The sequence below is a fragment of the Narcine bancroftii genome, chromosome 3, assembly GCF_036971445.1.
Source record: "Narcine bancroftii isolate sNarBan1 chromosome 3, sNarBan1.hap1, whole genome shotgun sequence".
Taxonomy (NCBI): domain Eukaryota; kingdom Metazoa; phylum Chordata; class Chondrichthyes; order Torpediniformes; family Narcinidae; genus Narcine; species Narcine bancroftii.
The window spans coordinates 112,966,251-112,984,179 of NC_091471.1; the positions used below are offsets into that span (position 1 = coordinate 112,966,251).

The window sequence follows — 17,929 nt, forward strand, 5'->3', positions numbered from 1 at the left end:
ACTTCCAAATATAAACACAAAATTGCAGTAAATCACGAAAGTCTGCAGACACAAAATCAGTGAGTAATTTGTCATGCCATGTTCTACACTAGTATCCCTTATATGAAATATTTTGACAAATACTGTATTCTAGTCCAGTATGAAGGTTTATTCTTTAGTTGCATTATGCTATTTATTATATACACAACCAAAATGGTTTATATCTGAAGTTGTTCCCTTGTAAATAATGCTTCATACACATGATCCTCATGTTAAATTCTAAAATGGAGGAAGGCAAATTTTGTGGAAATGATAAAGGATCTAGGAAGAGTGGATTAGGATATGTTGTTTTCTCTAAAGGGTGTGTTAAGTAAGTGGATTGCCTTCAAAGGCAAAATTTTGAGAGTGCAGAATTTACATGTTCCTGTTAGGATTAAAGGCAAAATAAACTGGCATAGGGAACCCTGGATGTTGCTGGGTCTTCAGAACTTGAGTTACAGGGTAACATAAAACAGATTAGGACTTTATTCCTTGGACTGAAGAAGAATGAAGGGAGATTTGATAGAGGTTTACAAGATTATGAGAGATATAGACAGAGTGGATATGAGTAAAGTTCTTCCACTTAGATTGGGGGAGATAAATACAAAAGGTCATTGTTTTAAGGTTTAGCGGGAACATTGGGGGAAAAGTTCTTCACTCAGAGAATGGTGGAAGTGTGGAATGGGCTGCCGTCTGATGTGGTGAATGTGGGCTTGATCTTGAGCTTTAAGAATAGATTGGAAAGATACATGGATTAGAGAGATCTAGAGGGTTATGGAATAGAATCAGGTCAATGAGGCTAGTGGAATGGTGGTTGGCACAGACTAGAAGGGGCGAATGGTCTGTTTTCTGCACTGTAGCATTCTATGGTTCTGACTATAATTGTTGTAAACAAAGCAATTTTGAGGAAAATATTGGTAAAGTTGCTCGTGAACACAACAGAGACAATCCTATTATAAAAACACTATCAAATAATAACCTATTGCAGCAACATAATTTACAATAATTTTTCAGAGCACTGACAAAAATTACACTGTGGATTTAAAGCTCATTTTTTCTCCAAAACATCTACTTACTTTAAGAATATACAAGTAGAATACATTTTAAATACCATGAAAAAAATTACTGCATAAAGAATGACAAATGCAAACTCATTGAGCACCGGAAATAGTTGTTTACAGTCATACATTATCTCCTTTGTAATTTAGCTACATTCAAGTGACAAATACAATTTCAAATAAAAAAAAGTATACTACATTTTTACTCAATATAAAATATTATAATTATTAAATATATCCCACAAATGTGTTTTTAAAAAGCATATTTTCCTATCTGATGCTGTTTTATATGTTCTTAAGCAAAAAATGTACATGGGCCCAGTAGTATTATAATAATAAATTAACAAATAAAGCAAGATAAGCATTTCTGAAATGAGTGAAAAATCTAATGACATAAATAATCCAAAATTTTAAAGTTTGGCAAAGGTCATATGCTTTCTTAAAATGAAGAAATGTAGCAATAAGAAGTTACTGGAAATGCATTTAAGTTTACTTTCATGAACACCTGTTTCCTTCACTTATATAAAATTGTGCCATGCATTTTTCAGATGTTGCAACACATGATGCTTTTGGAGAAAGTAAAATATTACATTAAAACCACAATATGCATGTTAAGTGAAATTTATATTAGAAAAGGGATCATCATTGTATTGTTTTGCATTATAGTTCTTTGGTTTCAGTAAAGTTAACACTTTATCATTTAGATTCGACTATCATTCATTTACCAGGCAATTTATCAAAAGCTTGATTCTGATTTTTAGCTGTATATTTTAAGAACTTCATATTTTTCCAAAAAGTTTAAATGCAATATTTTAAAGGCTATGATTTTTCTGGGATCACCTTAAATTTGAAACTATATGTTGGAAACATTATGCATTCATCTAAAGTGTTAATTTACAGGTTGCAAACATGGAGAGGAAAAAGTCAAAGTAATACTTGGCACAGTCTTCAAAACACTAAATCCTAACCTGCAGGAACTGCTGTCTGTTTCTTTCTCTTCTTCACTCCCTTCATCCTTAGTTTCACGCTTGCCACGTTCAAGACCTGATTCACAGTCGTTGGGAGTAAACTCAAATGAGGGGAGATCTGAAGCATGGCGCACATACCAAATTGGTGAATTTTGAATTTCCTGCTGACTGGATCTCTGATAGTTGACAGATGACAATGGTTGATGCAGGTGTCCAGGGTCAAAAAATTTTCTCCCACTATTTGATGCACCTTGATCCTTATTCCAAAATTCTCCATGTCGATTGTCATTGGACGTAGCAGGAGGAGATACAGGGTGACCAAAAAAACGCCACCGGATGCGTAAAATCTGCTTCACATCAAATTCTTTACGTGAAACAGACATTTTCTGTTCACCTAGGCAACTGTCAAGGAAACAGAGCAGGCTCTGCTTGTATGGTAAGGCGGTGCAGTGTACAGCACAGCCCAGTCTGAAAAGATACGTTTTCTATATTCCTGCTTTTAGCAGAATGAAACAATGCTTTCACATGGAGTGAAATTCCTCTTTGATCTTCACCAACAGACTGTCAGTTAATGTAAAACACGATTTTGATAATGTAAAGAGAAGGCAGGATAAGCCAGTGTGTTCAATCAACCGAAACTCACAAATCAACCTTTACTATGACGATCAGTGCACTTTTCATTGCCCTCATCTTCACAACCCAACCAGCTGCGTTCGAAAACACTGACACCATTCATTAAACCCTTTTTGAAAGCTGAAAACCACCACTCCTCTTCTTCTGAACCACAAATGAACGAAAGAACAACTTGAACGCAACAACCTATCACAATAGTTTTCATTGGCATTCCCTCCCCTTTGTTGCAGTAACCCTTTAAATATTCTTCTTAGCATCTTATTGCATTTTTAAAATCAACAGCACAGATGTCTCTTTCAAACTTCATAATTTGCTTGACAAAAATGTTAAGCAAAGTGCATATATTAAACATTATTTTGGATTAAAGCAAAACATCAAATTTCTGCAATAAATTGAAAAACCGAGCTTAGGTCTGGAAATGAAGCTTTAAAGAAAGTATTTCAGCTGTCTAAGGTATTACACTTTTGTAGGCTTTAAAAAAATAAAAAAATTAGATGACTTTTGCAAAATATTTTTTTTTAATTTTTTTTTAAAATATACATAATAAATATTCAATATCACAATATATTAAACTTATTCTTACAAACAACAACAAAACAGTCCCTCCCTCCCTCCCCCCTTCCATACATAGGAAGCTGCACACCATCAGAGCTTATCAATCTTTTAAATATATAGAATACAATTGGGGAAACTACATTTAAATATATATATATATATTATAGTTGCATTTGTATACCATTTCCTTTTTTATTATTGTATTGGACCCCTGTGGTCCAGGTATGGCTGCCAGATCTTTACAAAAGTATCATACAGGTGCCTAAACTTTTATCAAGAATTCCGAAAACTGGCAACCTCCACAAACTGGCACTTTTTTTGGTAGATGACATTGCACATAAGTAACATTAATTCTCCATTTTCAGAGGGAGTTCCTCCCAGTCTCAGTCATCCCTGCTCCCATGGGCACCTTCTCCTATCTTTGGTGGAAAGGTGATTCTCGGCCCAGAGCACTCGGTGGGAGAAAAACAGGTGACGACGTTCTCAATGTAGGAGCAATGGCTATCTTCCTTACCCATAATTCCCCACACAGCTGGAATCACTTTGGTGCTGGCAAGGACAGTCATGGCTCCCGCATTGAGCTGTCGCCATGATCCGGTGTGGTGCTGGTGGCGTGCCTGAGAGCTGCCACCCACTCCTTCTGCAGCTCTGCACCTCATGACAACCATCTGCCACTCTACACCTCGTGACAACCTTCTGCCCCGCTTGGTTGCCGCACTAGGTCTGAGCAGCCAATGCTGGCTGCTTCTTTGGCTGAGCTCCCAGGCCACCAAATTGCCTCTGACCTCCATCTGACCGACGTGATGATCGAGAGCTTCCTGTTCGGCACACGTTGGACCATGGTTCAGCCCAGACAGCAACCACACCCTCCACGCCCCCGCTCAGCTTTGCTAGCACCACCCCCCAAACCATGCTCGGCCCAACCACCACTTCACCCCCCACCATGCTCAGCCTGGCCTAGGATGCAAAATAGTATGGCACTGGCCTTGAGGAGGTGTGCGACTGATGGATGCACCGGTGGGGTGAGGGAGTGTGATGGTCGGACAGCCAGAGGGGGTGACAGATGGCTTAAAGGGATCAAAATGATTCCAAAATCCAGAACATAGGAACATAGGAAGTAGGAACAGAAGTAGGCCAAAAATGGCCCATCGAGCCAGCTCCGCCATTCAATAAGATCATGGCTGATCTAATTTATGACCCAACTCCATCTAACTGCCTTCTCCCCATATCCCCTAATTCCTCTATCATGTAAAAATTTATCTAACCGAATTTTAAATATGTTTAATGAAGCAGCCTCAACCACTTCCCTGGTTAGAGAATTCCAAACATATACTACTCTCTGGAAAAAAACTATTTTTCCTCATCTCTGTCCTAAATCTACTCCCCCAAATCTTGAGACTGTGTCCTCTCGTTCTTGAACAACAGCTGATGTTCAGTCCCAACAATTTGGGATTAAAAGTTACGCACCTATATTTTATCGTTAAATTATACGTGATTCTTTTCCATAGGTATACAGCTGTTCATTTCCGCAGTCCATTGTGCTATAAGTAAAGGGGAGTCGGACTTCCAAGTGATCGCGATACATTTTTTTTGCTACTGCCAGTGCCATTTTATAAATGAGATTTGATATTTATTCAATTTGTTGCTTATTCAATCTACTCAAGGGGAACACCACTCAAGGGGAACACCACAGACATCTGATTATTGGTTATAATTTTTGCTTGCTGCTTTATGGTATAAAGTTTATAAATGTTCTGCCTATGCTATATTTTTCAAGTGCTTTAAATAGAGAGGGCCATTACAAACAGTTGAATGCTTTTTCCATGTCCAGGGAGACTGCAATACATGGATTTTGTTCGAATTTTGCCATGTGTATTATATTAAATAATCTTCCTAAACTATTTGAGTAATGTCTTCCTTTAACAAATCCTGCTTGATCTTTATGTATCAATTTTGGTAAATACTGTCCTAACCTATTAGCCAATGCTTTCACTAGTATCTTGTAATCAGCATTGAACAGGGATATTGGTCGACAAGATGAAGTTTTTAAATGGGTCCTTTTTTTGATAACACTGTAATAATCATGGTTGAGAATGATTCCAGGAGGATCTGTGTTTCTACTGCTTGGTCTAGAACATCTATTAACAGGGGTATTAATAGTTCTTTAAATTGTCTGTAAAACTCAGGTGGGAATCCATCCTCCCCCAGTGATTTATTAGCCTGGGGGGGGGGTACCCAGGGCCTTTTCAATTTCTTCCCTTGTAAAGGGAGTGTCTAGTTCTATCCTTTTTCTCCCTTCTAGTTTTTGAAATTCAATATTCGACAAAAATTGTTCCATTTCATTCTCGTCCCCTAGTAATTCTGATTTGTATAATTTTGTGTAATATTGTATAAAAATGTCATCGATTTCCTTTTGTTTACAATGTTAGAGTGTCTTTCTCTGTTTTTATTGCTTTAATTGGTTTAATCTGTCAAGATAAAACTCTGTACGTCCATTCATCTAACTCATAGTATTGTTTAATTTTTAATATATCTTTTTACTATTCTGTTTGTATTGTATATCATAGCTTTTTTACTTTCCAGTAATCTATATTCTCTTGTAGTCCCGTTCTTTGATATTTTTTTCTAATTCTATAATATCTTTCTCCAGACTATTTACTTCTGCCATATATTCTCTCAAGATTCTTTGTATAGGTCACACGTGTTAAACTCAGGCCCATGGGCCAAATTTGGCCTGTGATATAATTATATTTGGCCCGCAAGATCATATCAAATATGTATTAGAGCTGGCCCACTGGCTGCCGCACCAGTATAGCGCATGCACAGCTAATATTACAAATCCCAGAATGCTTTGCAAATGCATTGGCGCCAGCCCGTCAGCCTGCTAATCGCCCTCACCTCCTCTGTTTACTTTAATTAGCATCTGCAACCTGTCGCCTAACTCACATGTAATAAACCCCTTACGAAAAATGGCCAAACGAAAGACAGAAAACAGGACCTTTCAAGACAGGTGGGAGGCAGACTATATGTTCATCATTTTAAAAGACAAACCTGTTTGTCATTGAAGCAAGTTGTTATTTTTTTGACTTGTTGGCTTGTGAAAAAAAAATACATTTAAAAGGAGCTTAAAGGCTATAGAGAAATATTATTTATTGAATATTTTATTTCTCATTTGTTAATGCTTCTTCTGGAATGAGTTTAACCAAAACTATTATTCAACATTTACTTTAATAAGAAAAAGTTTAACATTACATATATTGAAAGAAGAGAAAACATGCAGATGTTGTTGAAAATTTTCAATAAATATTTAGTTTGGCCCACGACTTAGTCCAAGTTTTTAATTTTGGCCCTCTGTGAATTTGAGTTTGACACCCCTGGTATAGGATACAATTTGTCCCCTCAAATATGCTTTGAGCATGTCCCATATACAAAAAAAAATTGTTAGTAGACGGCTGATTTGTTTCACAAAATATTTCTATCTGTCTCTTTATAAATTTGCAAAAGTTTGTTCTTCTAAGTAGTGTGGTATTAAGATACCATCTGTATACATTTTCTTGCTTTTCCATTACTGCAATAGTTAACGTTAGTGGCGGATAGTCTGATAAAAGCCTCGCTAGGTATTGTTTTTATCACTCTACTTTTTAAATTGGGTGGACATTAAAAATAAGTCAATCCTTATATGTGAATCATGCACCCTTGAGTAAAAGGAGTAATCTCTCTCTGTGGGATTTAATATTGATAAGATTTTGATCCTTCATATATGAAATTGTGGTTTTGACTGCTTTCACCCTCATTACTGTTCTTGTAGATTTATCTTGTATTGGATCCAAGCAAAATTTAAAATCTCCAACCAATATATTTTGTCTTCCCTCTGTTGTTTTTAAAGAAGATATCCTTAATAAAGGCTTCATTATAATTTGGAGTATAAATATTCATAAATGTTCATGGTTCTCCATAAATTTTACAATGTGCCATTACATACCTTCAAAATTAATCAATCAAAGTGTCTTCGATTGCATTGGTGTATTTTTATTAATTAGAATTGTGACCCCTCTTGCCTTTTAAACCAAAAGATGATGATATAATTTGTCTTACCCATCCTTTTTTTAAATTTATCATGCTCCAATTTGGTAAGATGTGTTTTCTACAAAAATATGGTGACAGAGTATATAGATATGTTTTTGGGAGATAAATTGGGAAAGGTTTGTTAGAGTAGGTCGCATATAAAAACTTTAAAACAGATCTTATTTATTGTCTGGAGAATGGAAAAGATTGGGATGAAGGTATTTATTTATTTATTGTTATTTACAGCAAGGAAGGCTATGCAGGATTCATTAGGTTTCAGCCCTTTTGAAATTGTGTTTGGACATCAGGTTAAAGCACATTTAATGTTGATAAAAGAACAGTGGGTTAATGAAGATGTGCAGTTGAACTTGCTGGGTTATGTTTCTAAATTTAAAGATAGGTTACAAAGAATGTGAACTTTGGGTCAAGAGAATTTAGAAATAGCTCAGGGTAAAAAGAAGCGTTTATTTGACAGGAAAGCTCAAGTGAGGAATTTTAAGCCAGGAAGTAAAGTTTTAATTTTGTTCCCAACACATGACAATCCTTTGAGAGCTAAATCTTATGAACCGTACATAGTTAAATCAAAACTGAATGATGTTAACTATGTTGTTAACACTCCAAATCGAAGGAATAAAACTTAGGTTTGTCACATAAGTATGTTGAAACCTTATTATGAGGATAAGGGTAGTGGAGAACAACCTGTATCAGAGGTGTTAGTTGTTGATAGGGTTGAGAAAGTTATGGATCATAAGATTATGGTAACAGAATCTTGTTAGGGTAACCTTAAAGAAGCCATGGTTCCTGTACACCTGTCTAACTCAGCAATTTTGGAAAATTTGGAGGAAATGTTAGGCTATCTTAAGTCACAAGTCACAGAATTATCATTTGCAGATGGTACAACAGTTGGGCTCAACAGCAACAATGATCAGTTGACTTACAAAGTGAAAATTGGAAGGCTCATTAAATAGTATGACAATAACAACCTGAGCCACAATGTGGACAAGACAAAGGAGAAGACTGTGGACTTCAGGAGTATGAAGTTTACCACTTTCCATTAAACTTCAATGTTCTCTCCACTGTCTCCACAGCAGAACCAAAGTTCCTTGGTGCATATATAAAGGACGACATATTCTGGACCCCAAACACCTCCTCATTAGTCAGGAAGGTGCAGCAGCACTTACACTTCCTGAGGAGGCTGAGGAGGGCAAAGCGATCAGTCCCATCTTGACAACATTTAACAGGTGCACAACAGGGAGCATCCCTTTCCTCTACTGATGACCTTTACTGGTCAAATAGGGCTCAAAGAATTATTGAGGTATCTTCCCATCCAGCACACAGTATCTTTGACCCACTACCATCAAAGAAGTGGTACAGGAGCATCAAAATTAGGTCTGCCAGGCTGGGAAATATCTCCTTCCCACAGGCTGTGACATTGATTAACAATATCCTGTAATTGAGCAAATCATTCCAAAATATTTATATACATTTATTTTAAATTATATGTTGATGAACATGTGACTATTGTGTGCTGAGTATTTGTGTGTATGCATGTGCACCATGGTCCAGAGAAATGCTGTTTTGTCTGGTTGGAAATGTACAGTCAAATGATAATAAACTTGAACTAATCAGTCCTTGCCTTTCCAAATGCAAGAAGATTCCTTCTATCAGAATAATCTCCAGTAATGCATCCACATCTGACATTAAGCTCACTAATCTGTAGTTCTCTGGATTCTCCTTGGGGTACTTTTTAAATAAATGTACAATATTAGCTATCCTCCTGTCAACTGCCACCTCATCTATACTCAGCAATGATGCAAATATCTTTGCCATGGCTCCTGCAATTTTGTTCCTCTAGCTTCCTATCATCTCCCAGGGTTCACCTGATCAGGCCCAGGGATTTATCTACCTGAATGCATTTTGAGAACAACACTACCTCTTCTTCTGCAACCTGGACTCCCTCTTCAGGAGATGTCCCATTTACTTTCTCAGTTCCCTAGCCTCCATGTCTTTCTCTACATGATGCCTCCTTAAAATAGTGAGCATATTATTTGGGAAGCACATGTAGAACATGATCCCAACTTTCTTGAGTCCACCGTATTTCTGTCTGCCCCACTTTCACCCTGATCTTAACCTGGACTATTTTAATAAAGCTCAACAGGAGCTTCAAAATCTTGTCTTTTGTTGCCTATTGACTTAATACTGAGTTCAAGGACCTCTCATTGGCAAATGATTATGCCCTTGCACGATTTTAACTGTACTTTTCTCCATACCCTAATTTTGGCTTTGTAAAACCATACCCTGTACTCTTTGACTTACAATAACATTAAACCCAGCATTTTTTTTTTTAAATTACCCTATCTATATACTTCTGCATGGGTTGACTTGCATGAATATCATCTTGTAAAACAAAGCTCTTCATTGTGTCTCAGTATGCATGACAATGAACAACTCAATCCTGTTCTTTCCATTTACACCTGTTAGATCTTTGTTTTTTTTTTTTACTTACTCCATTAAAACCATGATTTTGCCTTCATCACTTTTTATTTCTTCCTTCTCTCCATTACTTGCCTAGAACACCACAGCACCAGTCCAGCCCAGAAACTGGCTCCTTCGGCTAAACCATTTTTTTTGTCTAGTCCCACTGACCTGCACCCAGTCCATAAAGAAGCTCTCCATACCTCTTCCATCCATGTACCTGTCCAAATTCTTCTTAAATGTTAAAATTGAGCCCGCATTCACCACCTCAGCTTGCAGCTCGTTCTACGCTCCCACCACTCTCTGTATGAAGAAGTTCCTCCTCATGTTCCCCTAAAATTTTCCTCTTTCACTCTTAACCCATGTCCTCTGGTTTGTATCTCATCTCCCCTCAGTGGAAAAAATCTATTACATTTACTCTGTCGATCCCCCTCACAATTGTAAATATTTCTATCAAATCTTCCTCCATTCTTCTACACTCCAGGGAATAAAGTCCTAACCTGTTTAACCTTTCCCTGTAATTTAGTTCCTGAAGTCCAGGCAAAATCCTAGTAAATCATATCTGCATTCCTTCTATCTTATTGATATCTTTCCTGTAGTTAGATAACCAAAACTGTACACAATACTCCAAATTTGGCTTCACCACTGTCTTATACAACTTTACCATAACATCCCAAATCCTATACTCAATATTTTGATTTATGAAGGCCAATATGCCAAAAGTTCTCTTTCCAACCCTATCTATCTACAATGCCACTTTCAGGGAATTATGTATCTGTATTCCAAGATCCCTCTGTTCTACTGTACTCCTCAGTGCCCTCCCATTTACCATGCATGTCATACCTTGGTTTGTCCTTAAAAAATACAATTCTTCACATTTGTCTTCATTAACCACATTAGACCACATTATCATTCAGATCATTGATAAGATGACAAACAACAATGGTCCCAGCACTGATCCCTGAGGCACACCACTAATCACAGGCCTCCAGTCTGAAGAACAATCATCCACAACTACTCTCTGGCTTCTCCCATCCAGCCATTGTCAAATCCAGTTCACACCTTCACGATGAATGCCTAGCATTTGAACCTTCCTGACTAACTTCCCATGTGGGACCTTGTCAAAGGCCTTACTGAAGTTCATGTAGAAAACATTCACAGCCTTTTCTTCATCAACTTTCCTGGTAACTTCCTCAAAAAAACTCTACAACATTTATTAAACATGACTTACCATGCACAAAACCACATTGACTATCCCTAATCAGTTTCTAGCTATCCAAATAATTGTACATCAGATCTCTTAGAACATAAAACACTTTCCAATAATTTACCTACTACTGATGCCAGGCTCACTGGCCTACAATTCCCAGGGTTATTTTTGCAGCCTTTTTTAAACAATGGAACAACATGAGTTACCCTCCAGCACCACATACATGGCTAAGGACATCTTAAATATTCTGCCAGAGCCCCTGCAATTTCTACATTAGTCTCCCTCAAAGTCCAAGGGAATATCTTAACAGGCCCTGGGATTTATCCACCCTTAATTGCTTTATGATAGCAAGCACTTCCTCCTTTTTAATCTGTATAGGTTCCATTACCTTACTACTTGTTGTTCTTACTTCCCACGACTCTGTGCCCATTTCCTGAATGAATACTGATGAAAAAAAAGATCTCCCCTATGTCTTTAGGCTCCATACAAAACTGACTACTCTGATTTTCAAGGGGACCAATTTTGTCCCTTACTATTCTTTTGTTTTTAATATTCCTGTAGAAACCCTTAGGATTTTCCTTCACATTGTCTGCCAAAGCAACCTCATGTTTTCTTTTAGCTTTCCTGATTTCTTTATTGAGGTTTTTCTTGCATTTTTAAACTCAAGTACCTCATTTGCTTCGCGTTGCCTATATCTGCCATACACCTCTCTTCTTCGGAATTAGATTTCCATTATCCCTCAAGAACCAAGGTTCCTTATGCCTGTTAACTTTGCCTCTAATCCTGACAGGAACATGCAAACTCTGTACCCTCAAAATTTCACCTTTGAAAGTTCTCCACTTACCTCACACATCCTTGTCTGAAAACAACTTTTCCCAATTCATGCATTCTAGATCCATTCTCATTTCCTCAGAATTAGCCTTTCTCCAATTTAAAATCTCAACTTGAGGCCCAGACCGAACCTTCTCCATAATTAACTTGAAACTAATGGTGTTATGATCACTGGATCCAAAATGTTCCCATACACATACTTCTGTCACCAGTCATGTCTAGTTCCCTTGTTGAATGATCCAGTATTACATTTGCTTTAATTGGTATCTCTATATATTGTTTATCCCAAACGCATTTGACAAACTCCAAGTCATCCAGCCCTTTTACAGAATGAGAGTCCCAGTCAATGTGTTAAGCAATCCCAATTGTAATTGTTCCATGGGAGAAAGGGGTTTGAGAGCCACATTTTCTAGTTTTTCCATTGTTCTATCCTCCTACAAAAAACTCATCAAAATTTACTTTGATCAATGATTGATCATCAATCTTAATATTTACTTTTTGTATCTCATTGCTCAATTTTGTTTGATTAATTGTAAAGCAGAGTGGGATGTTTCATCACATTCAGGTAATTCATAGTTTAATAATTCACCAGTAGTAAATGACAATTTAACTTTTGATTTACTGATCCATCTAAAAAGCTTTGACATTTTTGAAATTCCATACTCTTTTATACTCAATTTTGTTAAACTTGTTTTTAAAAAAAAATGCATCTTTCTACTAAAGAGATTCTTTCAGATTCCACAAAATCTTCAACAGCTACCTTTACAAAAAGAGCAATGACATTAAATGTGCGAGAGAAAAATATCACTTACCAACATTAAAATTTAAATTCCCATGTCTGAATGTGAGAAAAAAATCAGTCTTTTCAGTCATTCTGGAAAATATAAGATTTCACATAAACTTTTAGAATTGTGAAATTATTACGGAGTCGTTCACATCTAACAACAATTAAATGCTGTTCAATTACATGGCCCTTCTATAGCTAAATACCTATAATGTATATTTATACCATTAACAACACAAAAGTGATTACAAAAATAGCAAGTACAATCGTCATACTAAGCTATTGTAGGTACTTCCGGGATAGGTTTCTGCCCTTTTCAGCATCTTCTCAAACAACTACCAAGTTTGAAAATCTTTCTGCTTCACCTTTATTTCACATTCTGTCCTGATATTTTCCAATATCTAACATAACAGTAATTTTACTGGTAGCAATGGAAGTCTATGATAATTAATAATAAAAAGACTGCTGGGAGCTCTGAAAGCCATTGATAAAGTAGATGAATGAATCTGCCACAGAGCTGGAACAGAAATTTTATCCCTAATTTCCTTTGGAACTGTAGGGTTTGCTGAGTGTCTTCTTGGGGCACCCAAAGTCAAAACCTTTAGTGGGTTTGGATCATAAATGGGTGCGATTGTCAGATTTCCTTTCCAAGGCACACTAGCAAATCATTTGGGATTTTCAAATAATCTGGCACCCACATGGTTACCCTTACAGTTGTTTTTTTAATTCTAAATATAAATAATTACTCAAATTTAAACTTTTTTTTTGACCAACAGCAGAACAACAGGTCATTTTGGCCAATAAGTCTGTGCCACCCAATTTACACCCAATTTACCTACACCCTCAGTAAGTTTTGAACAGTGGGAGAAAACTAGAGCCCTCGGAGAACACCCACACAGACATGTGGAGAATGTACAAACTCCTTACAGACAGCGCTGGATTTGAACTCCAATCCCAATCACTGGTGCTATAACGGCGTTGCGGTAACCACTATGCCAACTGTGCCACCCTTTCAGTATAAACAAGTTAATCTCAAAAAGATAAAAGTTAGTGCATTAATAGCAAATCCTCCATTAGAATTCCATGTTCAATCTACCTGATTTACAATTACCATCAATAACTTTCATATTCGTTTCAATTCTATTTTTGTAGCTTCATATATAGATTTTGGATTTGGAAAATGAAAGGAACTATGTGTCTAATTTTGCAATTGTACAAAGTGAAGAATAAGTGCAGTAGCTCGGAAGAAGTTATAATTGATCATAAACAGACAAGTGAGTATCCAAACATTTGGTAGGTGGAGTTCATTTAAGTAATTTATTCTGGATTTGAAAAAGGCAAATCTGAAATTCCTTTCTTTCATGATGTCAGACATGGAATTGTGGAGGAATTTTGAGACTACTTTCTTTAGAACTGATAAAGCTAAATGCAGTTTGTTGATTTCAAATAAATCAACATAAGAAAACGCATCATGCATAGATTTTTCTTAAGACTTGAATTTCTGAGAAAAGCGCCTGTAAATGGAACTGATGTACTGCTTCAAAACTTTCATGTTCTTTGCACATCAGGATGCCATTTTCGTGGCCATTTTCATGCAAAACCTTTGCATGGCACTAGCTATTCTTCCAGTGCAGGCCTTGATACAAAAAAAAACAAATGAATTTAAGAGGACCTGCCCAGGTAGTGTCCAGCCTAAGGAGTGTAATGCTGGAAATTGGCCTCAGACCAGTCCACTTCATCTTTTAACATATTTTATGATAATTCTTCCTCAGTGCTCCCTCAAATGGTCAAGCACCACCCCCATCTCCTCTAGGATTTGTCCTTTATCCCCTTGAATCTTAATTTCTACTGCAATCCAAATAGAACCTAATGCCTGACCCAATCACCAAGTTGCTGAATACCATACTGCTCACCCCTTCAAATTCTTTTCCTCACAACCAAAGGCAAGACCAGATTAATTATGTACAATCCTCTGGGGGCTCATCTGTAATGGACTTTGCAGTAGCAGGCCCTTGAGGAGAAAAAACACGAGTTGGATAACTGCAGGTTTAAAGTGTTTTTCAAGCAGAAAAGAATTAACCCCTAAGAAGAGCCAATTTGACCTGGACAATATTGATTCCCTGGGGCACAGAATAAATAGACACAGGTCAACATCCCTCCCTGAAAAGGTCTGGCACTTCGCCAAGCCACATACAGTAAAGGGGCTACAAGAATTCGCTGGAATAATAAACTTTTACCACAGATTCATACCGGCAACGGCCCATCATGCACCCCCTCTTTGCGCTAATGGAGGGCAAGTCAAAAGGACATTACCAAGGACGATGAGTCGTCAAGAGCATTCCAGAATGCCAAAGATGCGCTGGCCAACACCACCCTCCTGGTACACCCAGACGAGAGGCACCTACTGCTCTGATAGTCAATACCTCCAGCACAGTGATAGGAGGAGTACTGGAACAGCTCATTGAAAGCCAGTGGCAACCTTTGGCCTTTTTCAGCAGGCACCCTCTGCACCCCAGAGCTCAAATACAGCGCTTTCGAGCTATTAGTTCTGTGCCTGGCAGTAAGACGTTTTTGTTACCTTTTGGATAGCAATTTAAGTCTTTACCGATCACAACCCATTGACCTTCGCCTTCCATAAAGTATCTGACCAGTGGTCAGCCCAACAGCAGAGACACCTGTCCTATATGTCCGAATTTACAACAGACATACAGCACATCACCGGGAAAAACCAACGCTGTCACGCCCTAGGATCAAGTCGGTCTATGCCCTGTCCCAGAGGGTCGACTGTGGCCCTTGCCAAAGTGCAGCAGGAGGACCTGGAGATCGCCACATATAGGATAGCCATATCCTGTCTCAGGATGGAAGACGTCTCTGTTGGCCCAGATAACCTGACACTACTCCACCGGCAGCCTTTGCCCCATCGTCCTGGCTGCATGAAGGTGCCAGGTTTTCAACACCATACACAACCTGGTGCATCCTGCAATCTGAACCATGGTCAAGATGGTGGCTACCAGGTTTGTCTGGCACAGCCTCCGCAAGGAGGTTAGCCAGTAGCCCAAGGCCTGCGCGAAATGCCAGTCCTCAAAAGTGCCGACTCACACAAAGGCACCCACACAGACTTTTGAACCAATGCAGCGCAGGTTCAACCACGTACATATTGATATAGCGAGCCGCTACCAGTTTCCGGGTTGGGGGGGGGGGGGGGGAAGGTGAGATACCTCCTGTCCACGGTTGAACTCTTCACAAGGTGGCCCTGATGTGGTCCCGCTGGCTGATACCATCACATAAACCTGCGCCACGTGTGTCCAAATTTGGGGCCCCAGAGCATCTAACCTCAGACGGGAGGCACAATTTACTTCTAGGCTAACTTCCTGGAGACACAGCTCCACCACACCACAGCATACCACCCTCAGGCCAATGGGTTGGTGGAGCAGCTTCACAGGCACCTGAAGACCGCCTGGATGGCTTGGCTTAATGGTCCCAAGATGAACTGCCTTGGGTGCTGCTGGGGATTTGCACTGCGCAAAGGAAGACTTTAATGCCTCGGTGACAGAGATGGTCTACGGCACACCCGTAATCATTCGGGGGAGTTCCTGGCCCCCTACAAAATGCCCAGAAGACCCCATGGACACCCTTGAGAACTTGCTGCGAAAACTGGGTCCTTGGTCCCACAACAACCACCACCACGTCCAGCCCAAACACAACATCCCAAGGAACTTTAAAGACTTGTCAGTATGTGTTTGTGTGAAGAGGCACACACTGGCACCCCCTACAATGACCCTATGAGGGGCCCTACAGGGCCATCAGGAATAACGGTTTCACTTTCATCTTCGAAATTAGTGGTAAGGAGACCTTTACCTTCGATCGCCTGAAGCCAGCATATCTGGACTGTAACCAGCCGGTCTCAACTTATCCCCTGTGACGCAGGAGCAGACTGCCCAAGTCAATGAACAACTCCAGTTCTGTGGGAGTAGGGGGGTGTATAGTGGCCTGCGCACGGAGATGTGGACCGGCCCACAAAATGGCCGACAAACCAGGGACCATGCGGACCTGGGGGTGACACCAGCTGTCATCCCAGGTGAAATCCCGCACAGCAGGAAGATGGTGAACTGCGGCAAGAAAGCTGGCCAATCCTAGGCCGGTGTTCTGACGACACAATGCCCTGACTTCAGTGCCTGGGATACATATAAACATGACGGCCAGTGCAATAAACTAGTCTTGTCTTCAAGGCTTTGGTGTGTGTTTCATTCTTCTCCATGCCCACATAGCTTCAATGCTACATTACCATGCTTACCAGCTTCATGTTCAGCATCTTGTCAAAAGACCTTCTTAAAATCTAAGCAAACAACATCCACTGAATCTCCTTTGTTTGGCTGCTCATTGTTTCCTCAAAGAACTTCAATGGGTTTCATCAGGCAAGATCTTTCCTGAATAAAACTACATTGACTTCCGACTACTTTACATTGTGCTTTCAAGTATTCTGAAACTTCATCCTTAATAATGGACTCTAGAATTTGCAACCACTGAAGTTAGGCTAACCAGCCTATAATTTCCTGTTTTTTGCCTCTCTTCTTTAAAGAATGGAGCAACATTTGCAATTTTCCAGTTCTCTGAAACCATTTCTGACTAATTTGCAGCCTACATCCTGGGTGCTTCTTGGAGGACAGTATTCAACTCACTTCAGTGTCTTTTTACCTTTGCATTTTCTCAACTCTACTCACATCCTGATGTGCATCCTTGGATCACATTGCTCCCAGCTGTGTTTCTCCTTTAGCCACAACTCCATTATGCCCACAACATTATACCTGTACATTTCTAAATACGTTTCAAGATCATTTTCATATACTGTATGCATTTCAACACAATCCCATGTTCACCACTCTTCCCTCAATTGTCTCCATGTAGCCAGAGTTTAAATTTTTATTCTTTTCTAAACTTGCAGTTCTTTTTTAAAAAAATTCTAGAGACTTTAGTAATGTTTCTTGCATTCTCCTTCCTTTCAACTTCAATCACATTTTTCCTATCTGTTGAACCCACCTCACTGCTATTTAGTTCACAGCACCAGTTATGTAATTCGCTAAGACCCTAGTCCCAGCACGGTTCAGGTGGAGCCTGCCCCATCCAATACTAATGTATTGGATACTAATGTGTCACAAATTCAAACTCCAGTCTGGAGCCACACAGTTAACTCCCCAATCTTAACCCTGTGCCAATTTGCATGCGTCTCAGGTAACAGTCCAGAGATTATTACCTTTTATGTTCTGCCTTTTAATTAAGTTCCCAGCTCCTCAAATTCCTTCAGTAGGACCCCTTTCCTAGATCTGTGCATGTC

General features: G+C 38.9%; 1 protein-coding gene across 6 annotated transcripts in view; it reads right to left on the reverse strand.

The window, feature by feature from the left end:
- The window catches only part of LOC138757491 (kelch-like protein 5), a 114,365-nt gene that overhangs the window by 83,834 nt on the left and 12,602 nt on the right, over positions 1–17,929 (reverse strand). For all 6 annotated transcript variants that reach the window (XM_069924932.1, XM_069924930.1, XM_069924931.1 and 3 more), the window contains exon 2: positions 12,626–12,687. The gene's annotated coding sequence lies outside the window, so the exon portion shown is untranslated. The remainder of the gene's footprint in view (positions 1–12,625; positions 12,688–17,929) is intronic.